This window comes from Rhagoletis zephyria, unplaced genomic scaffold, assembly GCF_001687245.7.
Source record: "Rhagoletis zephyria isolate East Lansing unplaced genomic scaffold, Rhagoletis_zephyria_1.1 Rzeph_scaffold_00127, whole genome shotgun sequence".
Lineage (NCBI taxonomy): Eukaryota > Metazoa > Arthropoda > Insecta > Diptera > Tephritidae > Rhagoletis > Rhagoletis zephyria.
In genome coordinates, this window is record NW_016157211.1 from 307,287 (window position 1) to 316,978 (window position 9,692).

The 9,692-nt window shown below is 36.2% G+C and overlaps 1 protein-coding gene across 15 annotated transcripts in view; it reads right to left on the bottom strand.

Annotated features, from left to right (window-relative positions):
- The window catches only part of Syt7 (Synaptotagmin 7), a 432,298-nt gene that overhangs the window by 286,918 nt on the left and 135,688 nt on the right, over nt 1-9,692 (bottom strand). The gene's annotated exons all lie outside the window — the stretch shown is intronic.

The following is a 9,692-nucleotide window of genomic DNA, read 5'->3' on the forward strand; positions in this document are numbered from 1 at the left end:
AACATTGCATTTTGCCAAAAGCGTTTGCCAACATGAAATACTTTTCGCACATCATTATTGTACGAAATATATTTTCAGTATGCATGAACAGAGTACAGCCAACTACAATGTTGCTTCGTTGCTTGCTTAGCGACGACTAAACGAAAGAGCGTAACAAAGGCGTGTGATGAGAGCTTGTACAATTGTACTATGGCGTGCCGACCATTGTCCTAGAAGCTTTACAGTTAGTTGGTGGCAATCAGCGTTGCCTCAGACACATTTTTTTCCTACCAAAACTTCCTACCATGATAAAAACATAACAAGTTAAAACCATTGAGAGGCAGTCTGACGTTTGCCAACAATATAATTTTAAAATCAAAACTCAAACTCACACACACATTCTCATTTTCAATCTCAAACAACAACAATTGTGAACAATTTCATTTTTTTATTTTCAATTTTATATGATTTTAAAATGTTGGCAAACGTCAGAAAAAAATCATGGCCGACGAAATGAGAGAATGAATTTACCTTGTAATGTTTTTATCATGCTTCCTACCATAACCAACCAAAACCTACCAAAAATTTTTTTGAATTTTAAAATTTTTTTTCTTCAATGTCAAATTTATTAAAAACATAGCTAACATGTTACAGTACTTAATGTTGTAAAACTAATACTCAGCTAGTACAATAAAAATAAATTAACTGCGTATAACGATTCATTTTATTGTGCATACATACATATCGTCATTATATACGAATAAAGACGCGAGCTCAAAAGTTGACGAAAAAAGACGCGTAAAAAAATTTCGGCGAAGAAGGACTCTTAACATAGGCGAGGGCAAAGAAAGACGCGTTAACCTCTTTACGGCGAAGAAAGATGAAGAATACTTATTTTCGCGGTCAACTATGTTTGCGAGTATAGGAATTCCCCAAAGAGTTTTTCCGGAATGATGTTGAATCCATGTTTACGCGTCTTTTTTCGCAATTTTTTTTTCACGCATCCTTTTTCGCAGTCAAAACACCCGAGCGTCTTTATTCGTGTCAAGATACTATATTATTATTATTGCGTCGGAGATACCCGCGTTGCGACCTAATAAGATATATAGTGTGCTAAATCCTAATTGTAATCGATCCAAACTTAGGCTATTTAAAAAGCTCAGCACTTTGGATGATGCCATGTTCCAAATTTTAGATGGAGAAGACAATCCTTCTCCAAGGTGCATCAATCTACTATTCATGCTTCGTGGATAGGCACATAGAATATACTCTGGGGTTTCCATCACCGGCCCACAAAACCTAGAGTCAGTCTCTACAGAAAGACCCTTTAATTCAATCGGTACGTTAACTTGCAGTGTGCTGCCAGGTAGCCAGTAAGAGTTTTAATTTCAAGGTATCTTTCGGAGTTGCTCCTGAAAAGCTATGAATCCCTTTGATTGTCTTATTCGCTTCGACCTCCGCCAGCGTGCAGCAATTCCCAGCTAGCTCCTAAGTAGGTCCGCAGTGTATCCTTTAGATGTACCGCAGAAAGGCTCGGAACCATGCAAACTCATTTGGGCTCGACTCTTTGCAAGACAATCAGCCCTTTCGTTGCCTTCAAACCCTTCATGTCCCTGAACCCTCCACAGCGGTACGCTATTGTGGGCTCCCAGGTGGTTCAAGAGTTCACAAGCCTTGATGCCGTTTTAAAAGACTAAGGCTTCTAACGCTGCCTGAATATCTGACATAATATTTATTCTGGCCTCATTTGCTTTCTACGATAAAATTCGCGAACACAGACTTCGATTGCGAAGACCTCCGCCCAGAATATGGTTGGGTACAAGTCCATTGGCAGACTTACCTGGAATATTGGTCCAAGTACGCCATAAAGTATATATGGATGTTCGTATTGTATATTTGCAATAATAAGGGTATACGTTTGTACTGAGGAATCATGTTTGCAGCCGCCGTTATACGAACGCACCGGTGAAATATTCATGTAAAAAAACATTGCTAAAATGTTTGGTGATACATATTTTCTATTTTTCTCAAATAACTATTACTCGTAGTCCTGAAACCTACCAAAATCCAACTAAGTCTACCAACCTACCAAATGGAAAAAAACCTACCAGTTTTGGTAGGAAAAGTCCATGTTTGGCAACACTGGTGGCAGTTTCAAAATGGGTGCGGATCATTGTTCTACAGAAATCCAATATACGTATACTTATTTCAGACAAAATACCTTAAAAGTTTGAACGCATAATATTATTGGAAAAGCACATCCATTGGGCCAATCGCAACGCAGGAGCGTTCGATATACTCAATGGTACAACAGGTCGATTTAATCTGACCTTCACGGCCCCTTTTTTCACTTAGCTATTTTTAGTAATAACTCGACTTCAGCACCACTTGGCAGCACGTTTTTGCAATAGTATTGCATACATATTTAAAACATTAGCCAAATCGGATCATAAATAAGATTTTTAGTAATAACTCAACTACAGCGCCAACTGTCGGATTAAATTGTGAAACTAAACCATACAGAGCATGGTTGCCATTCGCCAACATTTTTTTCTACCAATATCTCTTAAGAAAAGTTACCAAAAGTTACCAAATCTGCACTACCAAAATCTGCACTTCTTCACTGAGAAAAAAATATACTGAATAAAACTACTATATTTCTTAAGAAATGTATGTATACTTACAGCCAGTTTCTGTGACTTAATAAATTCAATATTTTTATAATTTGTCAATTTTTGATTATTTATCAAGAACTCACAGTTCTAGCACAAAAGTTTAAATCTATTTTCTTGATATATTATCAAGATTGAAAATGCCATACACAATTATAATATATTTTTTTTTATTAGAAAATATTTTGCTATCAGTTACTGCATATGCCGTTATTCTCATTTTCGTTGTTGGTGTTTCCAACAGGGTAGGAGTATGGTATAATGTGGAACGATTTTCCATCATCCGTTGTCAAATTTGGTTTGGAGACAAACCGGTTTCGGCGTTGTGCCATTTTCAATGTAATTTTTCGTTCGGAATGTGCCGTTATTTGGACCTGCGACTCACGGAATAATGGCAACGGTACACAAAAAAAAATTTCAGGTGCTTTTAACCGTCCATTTGACTCGAACAAAATTTCGAGTAAATTGCGAAATTTTTTTTGCTATTTTTTCGGTTTTTCATAATTTAGTGTACGTGTCAAACGAACCTCAGATTCGGATTCAGTGGGTCGAAATACATGTCGGTAGGTGGGTCTAGTAAAAAGCACGCGACAGTTTTTTTTGTGCCGGAATAATTAAAACGATTTCAAAAAATGTGAGATGGTAGAATTCAAAATGTATCGCAAAAATTCGAAAGTTGTTTTAGAAGTGCAGCCCTTGGTGCTGCCGCTGTAATTCAAATATTTCCAGCATGTATTCGAATATGAGATGACTCTAATTTTACCAAAGTAATTTTGTCGGCCGCTGTGGTGTAGTGGTAAGCAGTGCGCGCTTTCACACATCAGCACCTGGGTTCAAGCCCTGGTCAAAGCAACATCCCAAAAAATATAGAAAAAGGTTTTTTCTTAACAGCGGTCGTCCCTCGGCAGGCAATGGCAAACCTCCGAGTGTATTTCTGCCATGAAAAACAGCTTCTCATAAAAATACAATCGCCGTTCGGAGTCGGCGTAAAACTGTAGGTCCCTCCGCTTTGTGTGACAACATCAAGGCGCACGCCACAAGTCGGAGGAGAAGCTCGGCCAAACACTAACATATGTGTAAGCGCCAATCTATTATTATTATTATTATTATTATTATTAATTTTGTAGAAGTGTCAGTAGTGCTGCCATTGAAACTCGAAGGATTTTTATAATTACGTACATGCAAAATATAATTAATTTCATTCTAGTAATGCAAATAGATATTTAGTTGCAAAAGTTACCAAAATGAAACAAAAGTTACCCAGTTACCAAACCGTTTAAAAGTTACCAATTTTGGTAAAAAGTTACCAATTGTGGCAACCATGATCCAGAGACCCACTCAAACACACATAAAAAGTTTCGTTAAAATCCATACAACCATTTAGGAGGATTTCACTCACAAACACACCTACAAAAGAATTATAAATGCATTCAAAGATAGCTGAAGGTCGGTACGTTTGTAGGCCTCACACTCCCTTTTCAAATAGCCCAAATTTTCTGCATGAGTATGGGCTTGATTTCAACTACATACATATCTCCATACGAAGTTCCAGTACTGTACCATGAATACTTTCAATTGGATTTATATGGGGGGTGCCACCTTTCCAACAGCTGCCCTTTTTCTTCATGAGTATGCGATTGATTTCGTATATCTCCATACCAAGTTCCATAACTCTACCATGAACACTTCCAGAGATATGCAGTATGAAAAATTCGGTTTGTATGGAAGATGCCACGACCACTTTTCCAATAGTTCCAATTTTTCCTCAAGAGTTGATTGCGTATATCTCCGTACCAAGTTCCAGAACTATACCATGAACACTTCCAGAGATATGCAGTATGAAAAATTCAGTTTGTAAGGGAGATGCCACACCCCTTTTTACAATAGCTAAATTTTTTCTCCAAGGGTATGCGATTGATTTCGTATATCTCCATACCAAGTTCCATAACTCTACCATGAACACTTCCAGAGATAAGTAGTATGAAAAATTTGGTTTGTATTGGAGATGCCACACCCCTTTTTACAATAGCTTACATTTTTCTCCAAGGGTATGCGATTGATTTCGTATATCTCCATACCAATTTCCTGAACTCTACCATGCACACTTTCAGAGATATTTAGCATGAGAAATTCGGTTTGTATGGGAGGTGCCACGCTCCCTTTACATATAGATTTTTTTTTAGCCTAAAACCATCCTTGGGACACGTGCGGCAGGTGGCAGTTTCAAAAAAATCGGTTCAGCCGCTCTCGAGCCTTGCGAAAACTAAAAAACGGCTTTCAAAATATATATTAGTTGAGATATATTATATATTATAATTATATTTTGACAGTATCCGTTGTTTCTGATTGGCGAAAAAAAATCTTGCCTAGTGAGGAATTCGCCCCTTGATATGGTGGTTGCTCACAGCTTTTTATATGCGAAATTGCATGAAAACTGGAAAACAGGAATCTATAAGCATATCCAGGCAAAAAGCTACCTACGCACCGAATTTTAAGCAAATCGCACCATAAATACGATTTCTTCGAATAGATCGGTCCCTATTCCACTTCTCGGAAAACGTGGATCATATAAGCTAATATATGCTAAAAAGCTACTTACGTACCAAATTTTAAGCAAATCGGACCATAATAAGATTGTTTCGAATAGATCGGTCCCTGGTCCACTTCTCGGAAAAAATGGATCATATATGCTAAAAAGCTACCTACGTACCGAATTTTAAGCAAATCGAACCGTAAATATGATTTTTTCGAATAGATCGGTCCCTGGTCCACTTCTCGAGCAAAGTGGATCATATATGCTAATATATGCTAAAAAGCTACCCGCGTGCCGAATTTTAAGCAAATCGGACCGTAAATACGATTTTTTCGAATAGATCGGTCCCTGGTCCACTTCTCGAGCAAAGTGGATCATATATGCTAATATATGCTAAAAAGCTACCCGCGTGCCGAATTTTAAGCAAATCGGACCGTAAATACGATTTTTTCGAATAGAAAAAGCTACTTACACATATCAAATTTTAAGCAAATCGGACCAAAATAAGATTTTTTCGAATAGATCGGTCCCTGGTCCACTTACCCGAAAAAAAGTAAATTTCTTTTAGCCTAAAACACTGAAAGCTATTTATATACAAAATTTCATGAAAATCGGACCAGCCGCGAGATTACCTGTTACAAAAAAAAGGGACTTCTCTTTATATAATTAGTATAGAGGATAGATAGGTATAGATAAAAGAGTTTTTCTAATAGCAATCGCCCCTCGGCAGGCAGTGGCACACCCCCGAGTATATTCGGCCACGAAAAACAGCTTCTCATACAAATACAATCGCCGCTCGGAATCGGCGTAAAACTATTACTCTATATAACCTCCCCTTTGTGCGACAACATCAAGGCACACGCCACAAATCGGAGAAGGAGCTAGGTCAAACACTAGCATATGGGTAAGCGCCAATCAGCCCTGCCAGATGTCCGGATTTTTCCGTACGGTACGGATTTGCAGGGGTGAAAATGGTTGTACGGATTCAACGTAGAAATATGTGTTGCTTTATTTATTGTTATTAAAAGTACGATTCCTGTGTTCACCTAAGTACAAAAGATTTTTTTTGCTCACCAAACTAATTGGAGCGCACGGATTTTTCACCCACCACTTTTTGTCTGTGTACGGATTTTAGACTCCAAACATCTGGGCCCTGGCGCCAATCTATTATTAGGTGCATTTTTTATAAACGAGCGCCAAAAGAACGCCCAACTCGGATTGAGGTGCTTTTAGCTACTTAACCAACCCTGTTGGTATATGGCAAGAAACATGTGATAAGTTTTACGCGATTTAGATATAAAAACTAATGGAAATGAGTAATTATCCGAGGTATTTGCGTAATATATATACTTATTTTAAATATCAATCATGTATATAAGGAAACTAAAATTTCACTCTCCATTTTTCCACTAACAATTCACAATAGAGCAGTTTTTACACTTAACAACACTACCCTTCAGGTCGCGTATTTTTTAATCGACCTCGCTGAACTCGGATAAACAGCCGAGTTTGTGTTGTTGCTTTCAATGTATTTTGTCATTTAAGCGAGTGTTCTTTTGTAACTCGGTTGCAAAAGAATGCACCTATTATTATTAAAAACTGAAATATTGAAAGACTTAAAAGTTCGAATTTAAACCTTAATATTTTTTATTGATGGTCTTAAAATGTTACACATTATAAGCTGGGTTGTTGCGAATATTCGCATTCGCATTCGCAACTGCGGGGCTTCCGCATTAATTTGGACATTCGCATTCGCTTTCGCATTCGCAATAATCCATGCGGAGCTTTTGCGAATGCGAATGTTGTGCAAATGCATCGATAAAACGGATATCTGGCAAACAAAATGACAAATTGTAGCCAATATTTTTTGCCTGTGGTCGTGTTACCCGGGCGCCGCATATGGGAATATTTGTGTAACAAAACTGGTAAAATTTCGTATTTATCAACTTGGATAAAAGTGTCTCAAACATATTATTTCTTAAGCTATATAACCGAGATATCAATGGGCAGTCATACATGTTCTACTTGACCTCTGACGTACGTCAAAGAGAACATTGTCCTTTTAATAATACTATTTTTTTTCTGTGCTTTAAATACCTGAATTGGTTTCTTTCTTCATTATGATTTTTTTGGACCAATCTTAAAACAGCTACTACATGAAAAAAAACAAAGTGTATAAAAAGAAAGTGTGCACTGTAATTTTAAACGAAATTTTCGTGATTTGCTTTTGATGTCACATATATTCGTTTCAACCATTTTAAATGGGGCTCTTTGGGGAATTTATTTGTAGCAAAAATTTCAAAAACAGTAATTTTGTTTACATGTTGGGCAATATCTTTTTCATAAGGATATACACTGGATCCTTGGCTAAAAACTTCTGTGGTAAAACTCTCCCCCTACGTCTTCCTTCTTTGCTATGTATTTAAAATCAAAGTGTAAGCTCCTTTAATAGGGATTTCCAGCAGAAATGGTCAACGTCTGGCTATAAACAGAATCGATGCTCAAATAATTAAAAAGGTATAGGTCTGACCTTTAATTAGGTAAGAATTACGTAACTATTTGAGACCCTCATCATACGTGATTCTACTAATTCAAATGCTTATACAAAAATAACAATATTCTGATCCGATTCGGCTGGCAGCCACGACATTGAAAACAGAATTTTGTTCAAAATTTTCATTCCTAGAAAATAATAATTTATTTTCCATATCCACCTATTTAGCTCGCTATAAGCACACATTTTTCAAACCAGTCGCAGAAGAAAGTATTAAAAATGAATTTCAAAAACTGCAATCAAAAAACGCTGATAACGGTACAGTAGCTCGTTTCTGTAACAATTCTCTACCAAAGCGAATTGAGATATGAGTTCGCCGCCTTGTTCTCTACTGCTAATGACTATTAGAGAATGATGTATATTCTCTACCAGTAGAGAAATAAGAGTTACAGTAACTGGCTACAGGTTCCCCAAATTCTGAAACAGCCAAAGGAATGAGAAAGAAGTATTCTTTTTAAAAATTTTTGGAAAAACATGACACATCTGGTTTATCTTGTAAGCGGTGTTTAAACAACGATCTCGCCATTATCCCAGATACTTCAAGTTAAGATGAAAGTTAGGAGGATACATCTGACATTTTTAGTTTCGATGCAATTCTCATTACTTTTTATTAAATAAATAATATTCCAATTTTTAAATTAAAGTACTAAATAAAATAAACATTAAATATTACTATTTTTTTCATTTTTTTATTTACCTAAATAACTTAATTTACTTACTTGATTTAATTGTTTTTTAAAGATACTTGACATCCGCATTCGCATCCGCATCCGCGGATGTTAGCTGTTAGACATCCGCATCCGCATTCGCATCCGCGGATGTCTAAAATTCCACATTCGCAACATACCTAATTATAAGTAATAAAATGTAAGGGACTGCAAACGCTAATACAGCCCGCCTCGCTTTAATAAGGTCAGTGCCTTTGTCAAAAACCAAGATTATCTATAATCGTACCAACGGTTGACTTTCGCTTAGTTTATTTTTCTAGCAATGTTTGAGTTCAAAGGCAAATGAATTCCCCTGAGTTAAGCCAAAGTATTTTAATAGATACCCATATGTCAACTCTCTTGATTCGTTTGGAGAAATAGTAACTTTTCTTGGCGGTGCGCTGTAATAAACAAGTACATATTAGACTGATTCAAAAAAAAATCGACTTCCTTTTTTTAACAGCCCCCGCTTTAACAATTGGAATTGGTTTTCTCGGCTATAAGTTATCGAACTTAAAACTCGACATATATTTTTGTAGTAAATTAGACGCTATACCAAAACCGTCTCTTATAATTTTTTGATAAACCTACTAGTTTAACGGTTATTCAAACTTAAAGTCAAATGTATGCCATTACTAAAATTTTTCTCCTATTTTAGGTGAAATGATTAAAATTATCATTAAATTACGGTGGTCTTGAACCAGTCTTAAGTTTTATAAAAGTGTGCCTAAACTCGGCTTTCACAGCCTTTTTCTACATCATTTGTAGGTTCAAAATCGATCGAGATCAAAATCGTAGGTGATCCTTTTTTCGAGATATTCGCATTTTTATATTTGACTTTTTAAACGCAATAATCCTTGTTTTTACAAATACTTATCATTTTAACAATGCAGGAATCGTATAAGAATTGTATATAAAGGTACATATGTATGTTCCTATAAACAGGGACCGCAAATAACGATTATCCTTTGAAATTTCAACTCAAAAAATCACGCGGAAAGAGAAATGCTACGTGCATAAGGAGTAAACCAATATATTTCTTATTACTCGCGAGTACCTTCAGCGGCACTGATTTTTATTTTTTAATTTTTACTTATAAAAATCAAGTTTAATGGCACCCTGAAATTGTGCATATGGAAACTGTGCATACGAAATAATGCATATGAAAAAAACCGAAATAATGCATACGAAAAAAACCGAAATAATGCATATATGCACAGTTTCGGTTGAAAACCGAAATAATGCAT